We start from the raw sequence: 23,782 nt of genomic DNA on the forward strand, positions 1-23,782 counted from the left end.
TATCCTTATGATTGTTGCTTTAAATTTTGGAGCAGGCATATTACTTACATATGTTTCAATTAGATTTCTGGCTGTGACCTTTTCTTGCTCTTTCTTTAGGGATGATTCTTCCATCTTGGCAGTTTGTTTAGGTCTCTGTCATCTTCTCTGTGCTAGGAAAGTCTGTTATGTTTCCTGCTTCTAAAATTAATGGCTTTATGAAGAAAATTTCACGTAATATCTAGGACCTGGATTTTTAGGTAGTGTCTCTGGGGTATGTTGTGTGCACTCTGCTGCTGTGTTATGGCTGCTCTATCCCTCAGGCCAGTCCTCTGCATTTTCTCCTTGCCTGTAGTGGGGAGTGTTTGGGACCTTTTTCAGAGTACAGATAGCTTTAACCAGATGTGTTCTGGTTTACTTGTTCAAAGAAACCTGATGCTATTTCCACTAGAGCTAAAAACTTGCAGGATTCTATTGTCATTAGATGTGGTGCCTGTGGGGGTTTGTGGTCATCACCTGGGTGAAGGGCCAGCTGCACTGGTTCTCAGGCACATTTGGCTGAGAAAATTAGCACTTGCAGAATGCAGGTGGTTGGGGTGGCTTAGTGTAAGCAGATTAGGCAGCCAGCACTGGTACTGTGCTATTTATTGAAGTTAGTTTACACTGAGGGATGGGAGAGTTGGAAATGGTGTCAATCAGCTCATTTTTCCCATAAGAGCAAAGCTCCTGCTTGGTGATATCAAGGAAGATCTCCAAGAAGAGCAAATAATTTCCCCTTGTGCATCCTATGTTTTCCAGATCTGTTTATTCACACTGTCTGTGTCCAGGTTGCTTGCCTTCTTGGAGCATCTTAGTGCATTTTGGGATTTATCCCAGGCAGGCTTGGTATTTAAACTCCAAATTTAGGGACCTTTTGTGGCAGAGAAATGCCCTGGTTTTCTGGGGGAAGGTTTGTGGGTTTGGCACAGAAAGAGTGTGGAGCACCAGAGTACTGGAGCACAGAGTTTAGAGCAAAGCACACTGAAGAGCCAGTATCCAAAATAGCTGACCTCAACAGGTATCTCTGCACCCATGCTGAGGGTTAAGGGAAGGAAATAATATCCACAATCCTTTTGTCCCTAGAGAGACAATGCAACCTCTCTCAGATGGGCTCCAAGAAGAGGGAACAATATTTTCCAGTTCATCTTAGTTGATCCTCAGATCACACCATCTGCCTGTGGGTAACCTCTCTGCCTTCTCTACTGGACACTGCAGCACTCTCTGTTCTCTATCCCACTCAAGCCCATGGACCTCTACAACTCTAGCCTTTGAGCCCCACTCATTGAAAAAGCTCACAAAAACCAGCCCCTCTCATTTTCGCAGATAATGGTTTTGGGGAAGTGTTTTCCTTGTGCAATCCCCTGTGTGCTCCTGTGCTTCTCTCTCTCTCTTTCTATCTCCCTCTTACTCTCTCTCTCTCTTCCCTTTCTCTGACTAGGGCCCCCTTCCCTCTCCACAGGATCCATGATTTCTTTCCCCCCAAATCATGTCTTTCAGGCTCCTACCTTCCATTATGTGGCCTCTTTTCTCCCTCTATTTGTGTGGTTTGTTTTGGTAGTCCTCAGATTGTTTCTTGGGTATTCAAAATGATTTGATATTTATCTACCTGTGTTCAAGGGACAAGGGAAGCCTAGGGTCATCCTAATACTCTGACATTTTTCTCCATCACAAACAGGTCTCTATACTAAATAGTTTTCAAATAAAGGCAGACAAGTTATTTATCTGGAAAATGGTACAATCAAACCATAGTTTATATGCTATACTTGTTTGTTTCTTACAAAACAATAGTGGTGTCCATGAAAAAATCATTCTAAGAAAGCACAACAGCGCAAGTAATAATAGGAAAGTGGAAAGACAAATGCATACACAGCAGACAGATGTAACATATATGACCAATCTACTAGAGAAAATGTAACTGTGTGTAAAGTGGTAACATTGTTGAAAATAAAGCAAAGAACGCAGAATTTTCATCAACTATTTTAGGATAAAAATCATTGCCTTAAGAAAATGGAATATCTGCTGTTCACATAATGCAAAGTGGCATCAACCTCTGTGATGTTCTTTCTCCATTATCATTAGCTTATCTTCTTACTCCAAAATCCTAAGTATGAACATTGTTAAAAACCTAGTACCAGGTATAATTTTCGTCCTATTCCCTATAACCCCCATATCTTTCCAATATTATGGTATCAGTAATCATCACTGACACATGAAATGTACTCCCACATTCATATTTATATGCCAAATTTATTTCCCAAACTTCAATTTGGCATATAAATGTACATTTGGGATATTACCTATCATATATCTTACCAATAGGGACTTCAATCAAAATATTTCTTTTTTTGTTTTTGAATTTTTAATGCTTTTATTTTTATTTTTTTTAATTTTATATTTTAATAAACATATAGTGTATTTTTATCCCCAGGGATACAGGTCTGTGAATCGCCAGGTTTACACATTTCACAGCACTCATCATAGCACATACCCTCCCCAATGTCCATTTCCCCACCACCCTCTCCCGTCCCCCCTCCCCCCAGCAACCCTCAGTCTGTTTCTTGAGATTGAGTCTTTTATGGTTTGTCTCCCTCCCAATCCCATCTTTTCATTTTTCCTTTTCCTACCTCCCCCCAAGCCCCCCGCCTTGCATTTCCACTTCCTCATATCAAAGAGATCATATGATAGTTGTCTTTCTCCGATTGACTTATTTCACTAAGCATGATACCCTCTAGTTCCATCCACGTCATCGTGAATGGCAAGATTTCATGTATTTTGATGGCTGCATAGTATTCCATTGTGTATATATATCACATCTTCTTTATCCATTATCTGTTGATGGACATCTAGGCTCTTTCCACAGTTTGGCTATTGTGGACATTGCTTCTATAAACATTCGGGTTCACATGCCCCTTCGGAGCACCACGTTTGTATCTTTAGGATATATACCCAGTAGTGCAATTGCTGGGTCATGCGGTAGCTCTATTTTCAGTTTTTTGAGGAACATTCACACTGTTTTCCAGAGTGGTTGCACCAGCTTGCATTCCCACCAGCAGTGTAGGAGGGTTCCCCGTTCTCCACATTCTCGCCAGCATCTGTCACTTCTTGACTTGTTAAATTTAGCCATTCTGACTGGTGTGAGGTAGTATCTCATTGTGGTTTTGATTTGTATTTCCCTGATGCTGAGTGATGTGGAGGATTTTTTCATGTGTCTGTTGACCATCTGGATGTCTTCTTTGCAGAAATGTCTGTTCACGTCCTCTGCCCATTTCTTGACTGGATTATTTGTTCTTTGGGTATTGAGTTTGATAAGCTCTGTATAGATTTTGGATACAAGCCCTTTATCTGATAAGTTGTTTGCAAATATCTTCTCCCATTCTGTCCATTGTCTTTTGGTTTTGTTAACTGTTTCCTTTGCTGTGCAGAAGCTTTTGATCTTGATGAAATCCCAATAGTTCATTTTTGCCCTTGCTTCTGTTGCCTTTGGCGATGTTCCTAGGAAGAAGTTGCTGCGGTTGAGGTCAAAGAGGTTGCTGCCTGCATTCTCCTCAAGGATTTTGATAGATTCCTTTCTCACATTGAGGTCCTTAATCCATTTTGAGTCTATTTTCGTGTGTGGTGTAAGGAAATAGTCCAATTTCATTTTTCTGCATGTGGCTGTCCAATTTTCCCATCACCATTTGTTGAAGAGGCTGTCTTTTTTCCATTGGACATTCTTTCCTGCTTTGTCGAAGCTTAGTTGACCATAGAGTTGAGGGTCTATTTCTGGGCTCTCTATTCTGTTAGATTGATCTATATGTCTGTTTTGTGCCAGTACCATACTGTCTTGATGATGACAGCTTTGTAATAGAGCTTGAAGTCTGGAATTGTGATGCCACAGACTTTGGCTTTCTTTTTCAATATTCCTTTGGCTATTCGAGGTCTTTTCTGGTTCCATATGAATTTTAGGATTATTTGTTCTATTTCTTTAAAAAATGGATGGGATATTGATAGGGATTGCATTAAATGTGTAGATTGCTTTAGGTAGAATAGACATTTTCACAATATTTGTTCTTCCAATCCATGAGCATGGAATATTTTTCCATTTCTTTGTTCCTTCCTCAATTTCTTTCATGAGGACTTTATAGTTTTCTGGGTATAAATTCTTTGCCTCTTTGGTTAGATTTATTCCTAGGCATCTTATGGTTTTGGGTGCGATTGTAAATGGGACTGACTCCTCAATTTCTCTTTCTTCTGTTTTGTTGTTAGTGTAAAGAAATGCGACTGATTTCTGTGCATTGACTTTATATCCTGACACTTTACTGAATTCCTGTATAAGTTCTAGCAGTTTTGGAGTGGAGCCTTTTGGGTTTTCCACATATAGTATCATATCATCTGCAAGGAGTGATAGTTTGATTTCTTCTTTGGCAATTTGGATGCCTTTGATTTCTTTTTGTTGTCTGATTGCTGAGGCTAGGACTTCTAGTACTATGTTGAACAGCAGTGGTGATAATGGACATCCCTGTCGTGTTCCCGACCTTAGAGGAAAAGCTTTCAGTTTTTCTCCATTGAGAATGATATTTGAAGTGGGTTTTTCATAGATGCCTTTGATAATATTGAGGCATGTGCCTTTTATCCCTACACTTTGAAGAGTTTTAATCAGGAAGCGATGCTGCACTTTGTTAAATGCTTTTTCGGCATCTATTGAGAGTATCATATGGTTCTTACTCTTTCTTTTATTAATGTATTGTATCACATTGATGGATTTGTGGATGTTGAACCAACCTTGCAGCCCTGGAATAAATCCCACTTCGTTGTGGTGAATAATCCTTTTAATGTACTGTTGGATCCTATTGGCCGGTATTTTGGTGAGAATTTTCGCATCTGTGTTCATCAAGGATATTGGTCTGTAATTCTCTTTTTTGGTGGGATCCTTGATTGGTTTTGGGATCAAGGTGATGCTGGCCTCATAGAATGAGTTTGGAAGTTTTCCTTCCATTTCTATTTTTTTGGAACAGTTTTAGGAGAATAGGAATTAATTCTTCTTTAAATGTTTGGTAGAATTCCCCTGGGAAGCCGTCTGGTCCTGGACTTTTGTTTGTTTGGAGATTTTTGATGACTGCTTCAATCTCCTTACTGGTTATGGGTCTGTTCAGGTTATCTATTTCTTCCTGGTTCAGTTGTGGTAGTATATATGTCTCTAGAAATGTATCCATTTCTTCCAGATTGTCAAATTTGTTGGCGTAGTGTTGCTCGTAGTATGTTCTTATAATTGTTTGTATTTCTTTGGTGTTGGTTGTGATCTCTCCTCTTTCATTCATGATTTTATTTATTTGGGTCCTTCCTCTTTTTTTTTTTTTTTTGATAAGTCTGGCCAGGGGTTTGTCAATCTTATAAATTCTTTCAAAGAACCAGCTCCTAGTTTTGGTGATTTCTTCTATTGTTTTTTTTTTAGTTTCTATTTCATTGATTTCTGCTCTGATCTTTATGATTTCTCTTCTCCTGCTGGGTTTAGGCTTTCTTTGTTGTTCTCTCTCCTGCTCTTTAGGTGTAGGGTTAGGTTGTGTATTTGAGGTCTTTCTTGTTTCTTGAGAAAGGCTCACACCGCTATATATTTTCCTCTCAGGACTGCCTTTGTTGTGTCCCACAGATTTTGAACTGCTGTGTTTTCATTATCATTTGTTACCATGAATTTTTTCAATGCTTCTTTAATTTCCTGGTTGACCCATTCATTTTTTAGAAGGATGCTGTTCAGTCTCCATGTATTTGCATTATTTCCAAATTTCCTCTTCTGATTGAGTTCTAGCTTCAGAGCATTGTGGTCTGAAAATATGCAGGGAATGATCTCAATCTTTTGGTACCAATTGAGACCTGATTTATGACCCAGGATGTGGTCTATTCTGGAGAAGGTTCCATGTGCACTAGAGAAGAATGTATATTCTGTTGTTTTGGGATGGAATGTTCTGAATATATCTGTGATGTCCATCTGGTCCAGTGTGTCATTTAAGGCCTTTATTTCCTTGTTGATCTTTTGCTTAGATGATCTGTCCATTTCAGTGAGGGGAGTGTTAAAGTCCCCTGCTATTATTGTATTACTATTGATGTATTTCTTTGATTTTCTTATTAATTGGTTTATATAGTTGGCTGCTCCCATTAGGGGCAGAGATATTTAAGATTGTTAGGTCTTTTTGTTGGACAGACCCTTTGAGTATGATATAGTGTCCTTCCTCATCTCTTATTATAGTCTATGGCTTAAAATCTAATTGACCTGATATAAGGATTGCCACCTCAGCTTTCTTCTGATGTCCGTTAGCATGGTACATTATTTTCCACCCCCTCACTTTAAATCTGGAGGTGCTTCGGGTCCAAAATTAGTTTCTTGTAGGCAGCATATTGATGGGTTGTTTTTTTTAATCCATTCTGATACCCTGTGTCTTTTGATTGGGGCATTGAGCCCATTTATTTTCAGGGTAACTATTGAGAGATATGAATTTATTGCCATTGTATTGCCTGTAAGGTGACTGTTACTGTATATTGTCTGTTTCTTTCTCATCTACTACTTTTAGGGTCTCTCTTTGCTTCGAGGACCCCTTTCAATATTTCCTGTAGAGCTGGTTTGGTGTTTGCAAATTCTTTCAGCTTTTGGTTGTCCTGGAAGCTCTTTATCTCTCCTTCTATTTTCAATGATAGCTTAGCCAGATATGGTATTCTTGGCTGCATATTTTTCTCGTTTAGTGCTCTGAATATATCATGCCAGTTCTTTCTGGCCTGCCAGGTCTCTGTGGATAGGTCCGCTGCCAATCTAATGTTTTTACCCTTGTATGTTACAGACTTCTTTTCCCGGGCTGCTTTCAGGATTTTCTCTTTGTCGCTAAGACTTGTAAATTTTACTATCAGGTGACGAGGTGTGGACCTATTTTTATTGATTTTGAGGGGCGTTCTTAGCATCTCCTGGATTTTGATGTTTGTTCCCTTTGCCATATTAGGGAAATTCTCTCCAATAATTGTCTCCAATATACCTTCTGCTCCCCTCTCTCTTTCTTCTTCTTCTGGAATCCCAATTATTCTAATGTTGTGTCATCTTATGGTGTCGCTTATCTCTCGAATTCTCTCCTCGTGGTCCAGTATTTGTTTGTCTCTCTTTTGCTCAGCTTCTTTATTCTCTGTCATTTGGTCTTCTATGTCACTAATTCGTTCTTCTGCCTCATTTATCCTAGCAGTGAGAGCTTCCATTTTTGATTGCACCTCATGAATAGCTTTTTTGATTTCAACTTGGTTAGATTTTAGTTCTTTTATTTCTCCAGAAAGGGCTTTTATCTCTCCGGAGAGGGTTTCTCTAATATCTTCTATGCCTTTTTCGAGCCCGGCTGGAACCTTGAGAATTGTCATTCTGAACTCTAGATCTGTCATGTTACCAATGTCCGTATTGATTAGGTCCCCAGCCTTCGGTACAGCCTCTTGTTCTTTTATTTGAGGTGAGTTTTTCCGCCTTGCCATTTTGTCCAGATAAGATTTGCTTTCTCCTCCTTTAGAATTCCGCTGTTCTTAGTGACTGAAGTTGGTTTTGGATGGGTTTCTTGTTGATCTTCTGGGGGAAGGTCCTGTTGTAGTGATTCTCAAGTGTCTTTGCTGCAGGCGGAATTGCACCACCCTTACCAGGGGCCGGGCTAAGTAATCAGCTCGGGTTTGCTTTCGGGAGCTTTTGTTCCCTGAGCACTTTCCGTAGAGTTCTGGAGGACGGGAATGAAGATGGCAGCCTCCCAATCTCTCGGCCCGGAGGAGCCAAGAGCTTGGGTTTCCACTCCTCAGTGCGCCCTCAGAGCAAAGCGCCCAACCGCCCCGCCTCCTTGGCCTGAGGTCTTGCCTTGAGGAAAGCAGTCCATTGCTGGAACCTGGAGAAAAACGCCCGGTTGTTTCCATCTCCGTGGCCTCCAGCTGCGCTCCAAGCCCACCCAGCCTGCAACCGGCACAAGGTAACCCTGGGCTGAGCGCTCAGTCCTCGGCTCTGTCGCTGTAGCCAGCTTCCCTGCTCCAATACCTGCAGGCTCCGCAGCCCTCAGACACCCCCAGTCCTTCTGTGACCCCGCGGGACCTGGGGTTATGCTGACCCCACCTGGGTTTTCCCCTGGTTTAGCCCCTGGTGCGATATCTCCCAGTGGAGTAGACTTTTTAAAGTCCCAATTTTGTGCTCCTTTGCTCCACCGCTTGCCGGGAGCCAGCCCCTCCCCCCGGGGTCTATCTTCCCATCGCTTTGGATTCACTTCTCCTCAGGTCTTACCTTTCAGAAAGTGATCGATTTTCTGTTTCTAGAATTGTTGCTCTTCTTCTCTTCGATTTCCTTTTGGATTTGTAGGTGTTCACAATGGTTAGATAAGCTATCTAGCTGATCTCCTGCTACCCGATGTTGTCTCAGCCTGCTACTTCTCCGCCATCTTGAATCCTCCCCCTCAGTCAAAATATTTCTAATACCAGATATCTTCTTCGTTCCCCATACAGATTCTCCACCAGACACTTGAATTTCTTTTATCTTTGCTCCTTTTTGCTTTGCCTACCAATCTCTCCTTATCCCATTTTTCTCAATACCTTATTTTAAGACTTTGTGACCCTATGCCTATATCACTGCAATTGTCTATTTAATGATATCACCATCTCTAGCAATGACTAAAACTTGTTCTACCTAACAGGGTACCTTCAGTTTAATGATGAAATCTTTGTTTTGATACTATCACTTTCCCCATCTCGATTTACCAGTGATTCTCCACTATTTGTAGAATAACTTAGAGCTCTGTTTTATTTTAATTTACTATAATTGACATACAATAGACTATTAGTTTCAAGCATGCATCATAGTGATTCAATATTTTTATACATCACAAAATGTTCTCCATGATGAGTCTAGTTACCATCTGTCACCACACAAGATTAGTTCAAAATTATTGACTATATTTTCTGTGTTATACACTACATCCCAATGAGATACTTATTTTATAACTGAAAATTAGCACCTTTAAAAAAAGATTTTATTTATTTATTTGCCAGAGACCAAGGGAGGGAACACAAGTAGGGGTTGTTGGAGAGGGAGAAGCAGGCTTCCCACTGTGCAGGCAATCTAATGCAGAGCTCCATCCCAGAACCCCAGGACCATGACATGAGCCAAAAGAAGTTGCTTAATGACTGAGTTACCCAGGCACCCTGAAAGTTTGTACTTTTTAATCTCTATCTGTTTCACCTCCCTCCCAACTTATCACCATTCTGCTAACCAATAGTTTGTTTCTGCGTATATGAATTTGATTCTCTTTTGTTTCTTCATTTGTTTCCTTATTAAGTGAAATCATGTGGTATTTGTCTTCCTTTGTGTGACTTATTTCATTTAAGATAATATCCTCTAGGTCTATCTATGTTGTTTTAAGTGGCAAGGTATCTTTATTTTTAACAACTAAATTGTATTGCATTGTATTTATTTTCTTTTTAAGTTTTATTTAAATTCAAGTTAGTCAACATACACAGCAGTATTAGTTTCAAGTGTATGGTATAGTGATTAGCCACTTCCCAAACAACACCCAGTGCTCATCACAAAAAGTGCAATCCTTAATTTCCATCTTCTATTTAACTCATCCCCTCACCCACCCCTCTGGTAACCATATTTGTTCTCTATAATTAAAAGTCTGTTTCCTGGATTAACTTTCTCTTTTTTCCCCTATTATTGTTTTGTTTCTTAACTTACACATGCAAGTGAAATCACATGGTATTTGTTTTTCTCTAACTGACTGACTTTGCTTAGCAAAATACTCAATAGCTCCATCCATATAGGTGAAAAAGACAAGATTTTATTCTTTTATGGGCAGAGTGAACATAGGGTTCAGAAGGAAATTTGGGACACTAATATGATGACTGATTGATCTTCTGTGAGGGCTCACTGAAGAGCAAGTGCCCAAACTTTCAGCTCTGAAACTAGAGAGCAGGGTGCAGCCATTTTCATTCCACCCATCACTGCTGATGGGGTGCTTTTAGGAACCAAAGAGCACCACCTAGTGAAGGCCAGAGCCATATACAATAACTCGTCCACCCCTCCACTTCTGTGCCTTGAAAATGCATTCCCATTGCAACAACTCAGCCCAAAAATTCAACATAGCAAGACCCCTCCTCTAGAAGACCAGTGCAAACAACCAGCTTTTACCTAGGTTATTGATCACAGAGTGGTGCAAAACTTTAGCTCTAGGGTTAATAAAATCTAGGTTCCTTTTTAGTTTTATTCTTTATTTCATTAGTATTAATTTATTTTTATTTTTACATATATATTATATATATACATATATATGTATATATATACTATATTTTTATTTTCAAATATATACATATATATGTTTTATTATTGGTTTAGTTTCACTTTTTATTTTATTTTATTATAGTTTTTATTTTGGTATCCAGATTCTTTAAACAAACGGACCAAAACACAACCAGGATCTAATTCTTTTGACTTTCTTGTTTCTTCAGGTTTTTTTTTCCTTCTTTTTCTTTTTCTTTGTGTTTTGTTTGTTCTTTTTCTCTTTCTTCTTTTCTTTTCTGGACAAAAAGGTGAGATGGAAGAATTCACCCCAGAAGGAGGAACACAAGGTGGAACTCATGGCCAAAAAGTTAATCAAGATATAAATAAGTAATCAGATATAAGTAAGATGTCTGAACTGTAATATAAAACAGTGATTATAAGTATACTAACTGGGCTTGACAACATAGAAGACACTAAAGAATCCCTTATTGTAGAGACAAAAGAATTAAGATCTAGTCAGGCCAAAACTAAAATTGTTATAACCAAGATGCAGTACCAAGTAGAGGCCATAAAAATAAGGAAGGAAAAAGCAGAGGAACAAATCAGTCTTATAAAAGATAAAATTATGGAAGATAATGAAGCTGAAAAGAAGAGGGAAAGAAAGGTAATGGATCACAAAGTTAAGCCTATAAAACTCAACAATTTTTTAAAATGTAATAAAATCCATATCATTGGAGTCCCAGAAGATAAAGTAAGAGATAAATGAGCAGAAGATTTATTCAAACGAATTATAGTTCAAAACCTCCACATTCTGGGGACATACACAGACCTTAAAATACAAGAAATAGAGGGCACATGGGTGGCTCAGTTGGTTGAGCAACTGCTTTTGGGTCAGCTCATGATCCCGGAGTCCAGGGATCAAATCCCACATTGGGCTCCCTGCTCCAGAGGGAGTCTGCTTCTCCCTCTGACCTTCTTCCTTCTCATGCTCTCTCCTTTCTCTCTCTAATAAATAAATGAGATATTTTTTAAAAAATACAAGAAGTAGGGGCGCCTGGGTGGCTCAGTGGTTTAAAGCTTCTGCCTTCGGCTCAGGTCATGATCCCAGGGTCCTGGGATCGAGCCCCACATCAGGCTCTCTGCTCCATGGGGAGCCTGCTTCCTCCTCTCTCTGCCTGCCTCTCTGCCTACTTGTAATCTCTGTCTGTCAAATAAATAAATAAAATCTTTAAAAAAAAAATACAAGAAGTAGAGAGAACGCTTATTAAATTCAATAAAGTCGACCATTGCCAAGACATATAGTCAAATTCACACGATTTCAAATTCACAGACAGGAAAGAATCCTGAAAGCCACAAATGAAAATAGAAGTCTTTAAGCTACAAAGGTAGACAGATCATATTTGCACCAGATCAGCCCACAGAAACTTAGCAGATCAGAAGTGAGTGGTAGGATATATTCAACATGATGAATGGGAAAAATATGCAGCCAAGAATCCTTTATCAATCAAAGCTGTCATTAAGAATAGAAGGAGAGATAAAGAATTTTCCAGAAAAACAAAACCTAAATGAGTTTTTGGCTACCAAACCAGGCTTGGAAGAAATCTTAAGGGGAACTCCTTGATTGGAGAAGAGAAGACAAAAAGCATCAAAGTCTAGAAAGGACCAGAGAACATCACCAGAAACACCATCTCTGTAGGTAAAACAATGACACTAAATTCATATCTTACAATAATCTCTCTGAGTGTAAATGCAGTAAATGTGTCAATCAAAAGACAAAAGATGTGAAAAAGATAAAACAACAAAAACAACAAGATCCATCTATATGCTTCCTAAAGAGATTCATTTTTGAACAAAAGATGTCTGCAGATTGAACTTGATGAGATGGAGTACTACCTTTCATGTAAATGGATGTCAAAAGAAAGCCAGAATAGCCATATGTATATTAGAAAAATTAGATTTAAAACTTCACTAAAAAATGAAGAATGACATTATATCATAATTAAGGGGTCTGTCAAACAAGATAAAACAATAATAAATTTATATGCCACTAACTCGGAAACACCCAAATATATATATCAATTAATAACAAACATTGAAAACACTCATTGATAATCATACAATAATAGTACAGGAATTTAGCACCCTACCTACAGCAATGGACAGATCATCTAAGCAGAAAATCAACAAGGAAACAATGTCTTTGGATAACATATTAAACAGGATGGACTTAATATACTCAGAACATTTCATTCTAAAGCAGCACATTACACATTCTTCTGTGCTCATGAAACGTTCTCCAGAATAAGTCAGATACTGAGTCACAAATCAGCCCTCAACAAGTACAAAAAATTGAGAACATACCATCCATATTTTCAGCCACAGTACTATTAAAATGGAAGTGAACCACAAGAAAAAAAAAATGGAAAGAACTCAAATAGATGGAGGAAAAAGAAAATTCTACTAAAGAATGAATGGGTTTGCCAGGAAATTAAAGAAGAAATAAAAAGCAATAAATGAAAGCAAATGAAAATGAAAGCATGACAGCTCAAAACTTCTGGGATGCAGCAAAGGCAGTCCTAAGAGGAAAGAATATTGTAATGCAAACCCACCTCAGAAAGCAAGAAAATTCTCAAATACACAACCCAACTTTACACCTAAAAGAGCTAGAAAAGAAACAGCAAATAAAACTGAAAACTAGCAGACGAGTAGATATAATGAAGATTAGAGAAGAAATCAATGATATAAAGACCAAAAAAACCAGTAGGGGGCAAGATGGTGGAGAAGTAAGAAACCCTGTTTCAACCGGTCCCCTAAAGTGAGCTAATTATCTACCAGAACACTGTGAACATACATGAAATCAGCCTGAGATGTAGGACTATACACTGCTGGATCTCTATGGGGGCAGAATGCTCCAGTCGAGAGATAAAGTGAGTGTGAATCGGACTGATACCAGAGAATAAACAGAAGGTGGAGGGAGCCAACAGACACAACCCACTGGAAAGAACTACCCCAATATGAGAGTGCCCTGTGATGGGGGACCAGCATTAAATGGAGTCTGGTTAAAAACACTCAAAAAGAGCAAAAGATCTTAAGGGGCAACTGGTGGAATCAGGTGGTCATGGGCACAACCCTAAGCCCAACGACCGAGGATGGCCACTACTGGAGACCACTTGTGCCAGAGAGAGAGAGGCAAAGCCTCCAGGCCCTGATCCCTGAGCTGCTGGCTTTTTGCTGTGTGCTCCAGTGCTGGGCCAGGCACCCTCTGCACGTGAGAGTCTGATGTGTGCGCCAACTGGCGCTCTCTAGAACCACAGACTTTTGCATTCTGCACACACACTGCACGACCAGGGACTGAACCTCATGTGCTCCCCACCTGCGCCTGAGAGTGCTCTGTGTGGGCACTAGCTGATGGGTGCTATGAGCAGACAAGAGAATGATCACTCCAAGCCCAGGCTTGAAAGTCTCAGTGTGCTATCTCTGGTCTGTCCCAGTCCCAGCAAAGGCAGCCACTGGAAGCGGGCTCCTTGGACCAATGTCCCTTGCGGTTGTAGTAGCATGGGGGTGCAGAGACAAAAGGGCACTTTGCACAATCCCTGAGACAGTGGCTGGGGGTGCGCACTGACTGTGGGAGGTTCAGCAGATTTTGCAGAGGGGAGTCAGTGTGTTCTGGACCATCCAGAGGGGAGCGGACTGAAGCTTCTCTCTGAGATGGAGGTCTGCGCACAGTTTGCTTTCCACTAAACCTCCAAAATCTCAAAATGCCACCAAAGAACAAAAACCTTCAGAGAACAAAAGCCTGAAAAACCAGTTTCAACAGAGCCCAGCTCTGATAGGGAGCAGGAGCCCTCAAACCAAGCAAGGCTGACTGAAAAACAATGTGCCAGGACCCTCCCCCAGAAAGCCAGCTGAAAAAGTAAGAGGACAACCACCACAGGGTCCCCATAAAACTGTATCAGGGGACAAGAAGATATTAAGTTCCCAGTATTGCCCTAAAATCTGTATATTTCATAGATACAACTTTTATTGTTCATTCATTCTAACTATTCTTGCTCTTTTTAATTTTTTAAAGTATTTACCATTACAATGAGAGGTTCAATACAACAAATTCCATAATAACCTTTTAACTTGAACTTTTTTCACACATATACCTGTGTTTTTCTTTTGCTTTTCTATTTTTTCAATATACATATAGATTTAAACTTCAAGTTAATCCTCTTTCCCTAATCAATACTACCCTTATATACAAACCAGTTTCAATCTCCCTTATCTCTGAAAAATTGAGTCCTTTAACAAAGATATCAAGATACATGTAGGAAGAATAAAAACAACCTTCCTTACCCACACTGAGGATTTATAAACACCATCCCATCTTTTTCTCCTGTCAGTGTTTCTGTGTATTTGTTTTTCTTCTAGTATTATATAAATCTTATCTGTGGGGTTATTTTGGCTTGTTTTTTTTTTATCTTGTTGTTGAATTTTTTCAGACTTTTCTTTTGTCTGTTTTTGTTCTTATACCTTATAAGTCTTACCTTTGGGCCTATTCTGGCTGGGTCTTTTCTTTCTTTCTTTCTTTTTTTCTGTCTCTCTCTTTCTCTGTCTCTAATTTTTTCTTTTTTCTTTCTTTGTGGTGGTAACTTCTGATTGCTCAGAAGCGTTCCAGGGTGCACCTTGCCTGGATCACAGTTGATATCTTCAGCCACAATTCCCCTCAACCGCCTCTCACCAAAATGTCTAGGAGGAGGAATGCCCAACAGAGGAAAAATTCAGAGACTGTGCCCTCTCCATCAGAGCTATTGGATACGGACATAAACAGTATGATGGAAAGAGAATTCAGGGTAACAATTATCCAGGCAATGGCTAAGTTGGAGAAAACCATTAATGACAACATGGAATCTATTAGGGCAGAAGTGAAAGCCGCCTGGGAAGAAGTTAAAAATGCTATCAATGAGATCCAATCTAGTCTGAATTCTCTAACAGCTAGACTAACTGAGGCAGAAGATAGAATTAGTAACCTAGAGGACAAAATGATAGAGAAAAATGATTAGGAGGAGGCCTGGAACAAACAGCTTAGAAGCCATGAAAACAGAAGTAGGGAAATCAACGAACGTTCCAATGTCAAAATTATTGGGATCTCTAAGAGGGGGCAGAAAGAAAGAAAACTATAAGATATAGTTGAACAAATTTCCCATGGAAATTTTCCCAGTCTGGGGAATGGAACCAGCGTTCATGTCGTAGAGGCAGAAAGATTTCCCCTCACGATCATAGAATCTAGAAAGACCTCCAGACACCCAATTGTTAAACTGAAGAATCATAATATTAGACAGGAGATCTTTAGAGCAGCTAGGGGGAAGATATTCCTTATGTACAGAGGAAGGTCCATCAGAATAATGTCAGACCTGTCCACAGAATCCTGGCAAGCCAGAAAGGGCTGGCAAGACATATTCAGGGCAGTAAATGAGAAGAACATGCACCCAAGAATACTTTATCCAGCAAGGCTGATATTCAAAATGGATGGAGAGGTAACGAGCTTCCAAGACCTGCAAGGTTTAAAAGAGTATGTGACCACTGAGCTGGCACTACAAGATGTATTAAAGGGGGTTCTAAAAGAAGAAAGAACCCAAGAGTAACATAGAAGAGATATTTATAAGGACAATCTATAGAAACAAGGACTTCACAGGCAATGTGATGTCATAAAAACGTATCTTTCAATAATCACTCTCAATATGAATGGCCTAAAGGTTGTCATAAATGGCACAGGGTTACAGATTAGATAGACGTGTCCATATGGGCCATACAAAAGACCCATTTGGAACCTAAAGATACATGCGACTGAAAGTGAAGGGTTGGAGAAGAATCTTTAATGCCAATGGGCCTCAAAAGAAAGCTGGGGTAGCTATTCTTATATCAGATCCATTAGACTTTAAACTAAAGACTGTATTCAGTGATAAAGAAGGACACTACATCATTCTTAAAGGGTCTATCCATTAAGAATATTTACAATTTATAAATATTTTGCCATCAATACGGGAGCAGCTAATGACACAAGACAACTATTAATCAAGATAAAGAGTCATATTCATATGAATACAATAATACTAGGAGATCTTAACACACCACTCTCAGTAATAGACAGATCATCCAAGCAGAAAATCAATAAAGAAACAAGAACATTGAATGACACATTGGACCAGATGGACCTCATAGATATATACAGATCATTCCACCCTGAAACAACAGAATACTCATTCTGCTAGAGTGCACATGGAACTTTCTCCAGACTAGACCACTATCTGGGTCACAAATCAGGGCTCAACTGATACCAAAAGATTGAGATGATTCCGTGCATATTCTCAGAACACAATGCTTTGAAACTAGAACTCAAGCACAAGAAAAAGTTTGTAAGGAATTCAAACACTTGGAAGCTAAAGACAACCTTCCTTAAGAATGCTTGGATCAAGCAGGAAGTCAAAGAAGAACTTAAAGAATTCATGGAAACCAATGAGAATGAAGACATTTTGGTCCAAAACTTGTGGGATATATCAAAGATGGTCCTAAGGGGAAAATACATAACCAACCAAGCCTCCCTCAAAAAAAAAAAAAAAAAGGAAAAGAAAAATCCAGAATTCACCAGATTTTTTTATACCTTAAAGAAATGGAGAATCAACAACAAATTAAGCCAATCACACACACAAGAATGGAAATAATCAAGATTAGAGCAGAAATCAATGAGATAGAATCTTGAGATACAGTAGAACACATCAACAAAACTAGAAGCTGATTTTATTTAAGAATCAATAAGATTGATAAACCATCACCCAAAATAATCCAAAACAAAAGAGAGAGGACCCAAATTAGTAAAATTATGAATGAAAACGGAGAGATCATGACTAACACCAAGGAAATAGAAACAATGATCAGAAATTATTATTAACAGTTATATGCCAATAAATTAAGCGACCTAAATGAAATGGATGCATTCCTGGAAACATATACACTTCCAAAACTGAATCAGGAAGAAATTGACAACCTGAATAGACCAATATCTAGTAACAAGATTGAAGTAGTGATTAAAAACCTCCGAATAGGGGAGAGGAGTCAAAATGGAGGAGAAGTAGCAAGCTGAGACGACATTGGGTAGCAGGAGATCAGCTAGATAGTTTATCTAACCATTGTGAACACCTACAAACCCAATGGGAAATTGAAGAGAAGAAGAGCAACAATTCTAGAAACAGAAAATCGATCGCTTTCTGAAAGGTAGGACCTGCGGAGAAGTGAATCCAAAGCGATGGGAAGATAGACCCCGGGGGGAGGGGCTGGCTCCCGGCAAGCGGTGGAGCAAAGGAGCACAAAATTGGGACTTTAAAAAGTCTACTCCACTGGGAGATATCGCACCAGGGGCTAAACCAGGGGAAAATCCAGGTGGGGTCAGCATAACCCCAGGTCCCGCGGGGTCACAGAAGGACTGGGGGTGTCTGAGGGCTGCGGAGCCTGCAGGTATTGGAGCAGGGAAGCTGGCTACAGCGACAGAGCCGAGGACTGAGCGCTCAGCCCAGGGTTACCTTGTGCCGGTTGTAGGCTGGGTGGGCTTGGAGCGCGGCCCGAGGCCACGGAGATGGAAGCAACTGGGCGCTTTTCTCCAGGTTCCAGCAATGGACTGCTTTCCTCAAGGCGAGACCGCAGGCCAGGGAGGCGGGGCGGTTGGGCGCTTTGCTCTGAGGGCGCACTGAGGAGTGGAACCCCAAGCTCTCGGCTCCTCCGGGCCGAGAGATTGGGAGGCCGCCATCTTCATTCCTGTCCTCCGGAACTCTACAGAAAGCGCTCAGGGAACAAAAGCTCCCAAAAGCAAACCCGAGCTGATTACTTAGCCTGGCCCCTGAGAAGGCGGTGCAATTCCGCCTGTGGCAAAGACACTTGAAAATCACCACAACAGGCCCCTGCCCCGGAAGATCAACAAGAAACCCAGCCAAAACCAACTTCAGTCACTAAGAACAGCGGAATTCCACAGCAGGAGAAAGTAAATCTTATCTGGACAAAATGGCAAGGCGGAAAATCTCACCTCAAATAAAAGAACAAGAGACCGTACCGAAGGCTGGAGACCTAATCAATAAGGACATTGGTAACATGACAGATTTCCAAGTTAATGCTGGTCCAGTATCTAGAGTTCAGAATGACTATTCTCAGGTTATAGCCGGGCTCGAAAAAGGCATAGAAGATATTAGAGAAACCCTCTCCGGAGAGATAAAAGCCCTTTCTGGAGAAATAAAAGAACTAAAATCTAAACAAGTTGAAATCAAAAAAGCTATTAATGAGGTGCAATCAAAAATGGAAGCTCTCACTGCTAGGATAAATGAGGCAGAAGAAAGAATTAGTGACATAGAAGACCAAATGACAGAGAATAAAGAAGCTGAGCAAAAGAGAGACAAACAAATACTGGACCACGAGGAGAGAATTCGAGAGATAAGCGACACCATAAGACGACACAACATTAGAATAATTGGGATTCCAGAAGAAGAAGAAAGAGAGAGGGGAGCAGAAGGTATATTGGAGACAATTATTGGAGAGAATTTCCCTAATATGGCAAAGGGAACAAACATCAAAATCCAGGAGATGCTAAGAACGCCCCTCAAAATCAATAAAAATAGGTCCACACCTCGTCACCTGATAGTAAAATTTACAAGTCTTAGCGACAAAGAGAAAATCCTGAAAGCAGCCCGGGAAAAGAGGTCTGTAACATACAAGGGTAAAAACATTAGATTGGCAGCGGACCTATCCACAGAGACCTGGCAGGCCAGAAAGAACTGGCATGATATATTCAGAGCACTAAACGAGAAAAATATGCAGCCAAGAATACCATATCCGGCTAGGCTATCATTGAAAATAGAAGGAGAGATAAAGAGCTTCCAGGACAAACAAAAGCTGAAAGAATTTGCAAATACCAAACCAGCTCTACAGGAAATATTGAAAGGGGTCCTCTAAGCAAAGAGAGACCCTAAAAGTAGTAGATCAGAAAGAAACAGAGACAATATACAGTAACAGTCACCTTACAAGCAGTACAATGGCACTAAATTCATATCTCTCAATAGTTACCCTGAATGTTAATGGGCTAAATGCCCCAATGAAAAGACACAGGGTATCAGAATGGATAAAAAAAGAAAACCCATCTATATGCTGCATGCAAGAAACTAATTTTGGACCCGAAGACACCTCCAGAATTAAAGTGAGGGGGTGGAAAATAATGTACCATGCTAACGGACATCAGAAGAAAGCTGGGGTGGCAATCCTTATATCAGGTCAATTAGATTTTAAGCCATAGACTATAATAAGAGATGAGGAAGGACACTATATCATACTCAAAGGGTCTGTCCAACAAAAAGACCTAACAATCTTAAATATCTCTGCTCCTAATGGGAGCAGCCTACTATATAAACCAATTAATAACAAAATCAAAGAAATACATCGACAGTAATACAATAATAGTAGGGGACTTTAACACTCCCCTCACTGAAATGGACAGATCATCTAAGCAAAAGATCAACAAGGAAATAAAGGCCTTAAATGACACACTGGACCAGATGGACATCACAGATATATTCAGAACATTCCATCCCAAAGCAACAGAATATACATTCTTCTCTAGTGCACATGGAACATTCTCCAGAATAGACCACATCCTGGGTCAAAAATCAGGTCTCAACCGGTATCAAAAGAATGGGGTCATTCCCTGCATATTTTTAGACCACAGTGCTCTGAAGCTAGAACTCAATCAGAAGAGGAAATTTGGAAATAATGCAAATACATGGAGACTAAACAGCATCCTTCTAAAAAATGAATGGGTCAACCAGGATATTAAAGAAGAATTGAAAAAAATTCATGGAAACAAATGATAATGAAAACACAGCAGTTCAAAATCTGCGGTACACAACAAAGGCAGTACTGAGAGGAAAATATATAGCAGTGCCATCCTTTCTCAAGAACCAAGAAAGACCTCAAATACACAACCTAACCCTACACCTAAAGGAGCTGGAGAAAGAACAACAAAGAAAGCCTAAACCCAGCAGGAGAAGAGAAATCATAAAGATCAGAGCAGAAATCAATGAAATAGAAACTAAAAAAAAACAATAGAAGAAATCAACAAAACTAGGAGCTGGTTCTTTGAAAGAATTTATAAGATTGACAAACCAATGGCCAGACTTATCAAAAAGAAAAGAGAAAGCATGCAAATAAATTAAAGCGTGAATGAAAGAGGAGAGATCACAACCAACACCAAAGAAATACAAACAATTATAAGAACATACTACGAGAAACACTATGCCAACAAATCTGACAATCTGGAAGAAATGGATACATTTCTAGAGACATATAAACTACCACAACTGAACCAGGAAGACACAGAAAACCTGAACAGACCCATAACCAGTAAGGAGATTGAAGCAGTCATCAAAAATCTCCAAACAAACAAAAGTGCAGGACCAGATGCCTTCCCAGGGGATTTCTAGCAAACATTTGAAGAAGAATTAATTCCTAGTCTCCTGAAACTGTTCCAAAAAATAGAAATGAAAGGAAAACTTCCAAACTCATTCTATGAGGCCAGCATCACCTTGATCCCAAAACCAGACAAGGATCCCACCAAAAAAGAGAATTACAGACCGGTATCCTTGATGAACACAGATGCGAAAATTCTCACCAAAATACCGGCCAATAGGATCCAACAGTACATTAAAAGGATTATTCACCACGACCAAGTGGGATTTATTCCAGGGATGCATTGTTGGTTCAACATCCGCAAATCCATCAATGTGATACAATACATTAATAAAAGAAAATGTAAGAACCATATGATACTCTCAATAGATGCTGAAAAAGCATTTGACAGAGTGCAGCATCCCTTCCTGATTAAAACTCTTCAAAGTGTAGGGATAGAAGGCACATACCTCAATATTATCAAAGCCATCTATGAAAAACCCACTGCAAATATCATTCTCATTGGAGAAAAACTGAAAGCTTTTCCTCTAAGGTCGGGAACACGACAGGGATGTCCGTTATCACCACTGCTGTTCAACATAGTACTAGAAGTCCTAGCCTCAGCAATCAGACAACAAAAAGAAATTAAAGGCATCCAAATTGGCAAAGAAGAAGTCAAACTATCACTCTTTGCAGATGATATGATACTATATGTGGAAAACCCAAAAGGCTCCACTCCAAAACTGCTAGAACTTATACAGGAATTCAGTAAAGTGTCAGGATATAAAGTCAATGCACAGAAATCAGTCGCATTTCTTTACACTAACAACAAGACAGAAGAAAGAGAAATTGAGGAGTCAGTCCCATTTACAATCGCACCCAAAACCATAAGATACCTAGGAATAAATCTAACCAAAGAGGCAAAGAATCTGTACTCAGAAAACTATAAATTACTCATGAAAGTAATTGAGGAAGACACAAAGAAATGGAAAAATATTCCATGCTCCTGGATTGGAAGAACAAATATTGTGAAAATGTCTATTCTACCCAAAGCAATATACACATTTAATGCAATCCCTATCAAAATCCCATCCTTTTTTTTTAAGAAATAGAACAAATAATCCTAATATTTATATGGAACCAGAAAAGACCTCGAATAGCCAAAGGAATATTGAAAAAGAAAGCCAAAGTCGGTGGCATCACAATTCCAGACTTCAAGCTCTATTACAAAGCTGTCATCGTCAAGACAATATGGTACTGGCACAAAAACAGACATATAGATCAATGGAACAGAATAGAGAGCCCAGAAATAGACCCTCAACTCTATGGTCAACTAATCTTCGACAAAGCAGGAATGAATGTCCAATGGAAAAAAGACAGCCTCTTCAACAAATGGTGCTGGGAAAATTGTACAGCCACATGCAGAAAAATGAAATTGGACTATTTCCTTACACCACACATGATAATACACTCAAAATGGATTAAGGACCTCAATGTGAGAAAGGAATCTATCAAAATCCTTGAGGAGAATGCAGGCAGCAACCTCTTTGACCTCAACCGCAGCAACTTTTTCCTAGGAACACCGCCAAAGGCAACAGAAGCAAGTGCAAAAATGAACTATTGGGATTTCATCAAGATCAAAAGCTTCTGCACAGCAAAGGAAACAGTTAACAAAACCAAAAGACAACGGACAGAATGGGAGAAGATATTTGCAAACAACTTATCAGATAAAGGGCTTGTATCCAAAATCTATAAAGAGCTTATCAAACTCAATATCCAAAGAACAAATAATCCAGTCAAGAAATGGGCAGAGGACATGAACAGACATTTCTGCAAAGAAGACATCCAGATGGCCAACAGACACATGAAAAAATGCTCCACATCACTCGGCATCAGGATAATACAAATCAAAACCACAATTAGATACCACATCACACTAGTCAGAATGGCTAAAATTAACAAGTCAAGAAATGACAGATGCTGGCGAGGATGTGGAGAACGGGGAACCCTCCTACACTGCTGGTGGGAATGCAAGCTGGTGCAACCACTCTGGAAAACAGTGTGAATGTTCCTAAAAAAACTGAAAATAGAGCTACCCTATGACCCAGCAGTTGCACTACTGTGTATATATCCTAAAGATACAAACGTGGTGCTCCAAAGGGTCATGTGAACCCGAATGTTTATAGAAGCAATGTCCACAATAGCCAAACTGTGGAAAGAGCCTAGATGTCCATCAACAGATGAATGGTTAAAGAAGATGTGGTATATATACACAATGGAATACTATGCAGCCATCAAAAGACATGAAATCTTGCCATTTGAGATGACGTGGATGGAACTAGAGGGTATCATGCTTAGCGAAATAAGTCAATCGGAGAAAGACAACTATCATATGACCTCTTTGATATGAGGAAGTGGAGATGCAATGCGAGGGTGTTGGGGGGAGTTAGGAAAAGAAAATATGAAAGATAGGATTGGGATGGAGACAAACCATAAAAGACTCAATCTCAAAAAACAGACTGAGGGATGCTGGGTGGAGGGGGGACGGGATAGGGTGGTGGGGAAATGGACATTGGTGAGGGTATGTGCTATGATGAGTGCTGTGAAATGTGTAAACCTGGCGATTCACAGACCTGTACCCCTGGGCATAAAAATACATTATATGTTTATTAAAATAAAAAATTAAAAAAAAAAAAACCTCCGAATAAACAAGAGCCCAGGACCTGACAGTTTCCCTGGAGAATGTTACCACACATTCAAAGAAGAAATAATATCTATTCTCCTGAAGCTGTTTTAGGAAATAGAAACAGAAGGAAAACTTCTAGACTCTTTCTTTGAAGCCAGTATTACCCTGATCCCCAAACCAGGGAATGACCCCACCAAAAAGGAGAATTTCAGACCAATATCCCTGATGGATATGGATGCCAAGGTTCTCAACAAGATCCTAGCTAATAGGATCCAAAAGTACATTAAAAAGATTATCTGCCATGACCAGGAAGGATTTATCCATGGAATGCAAGGGTGGTTCAACATTCGTAGATCAATCAATGTGATAGAAAA

Source organism: Martes martes (assembly GCF_963455335.1).
Source record: "Martes martes genome assembly, chromosome: X".
In the NCBI taxonomy this organism is placed as follows: domain Eukaryota; kingdom Metazoa; phylum Chordata; class Mammalia; order Carnivora; family Mustelidae; genus Martes; species Martes martes.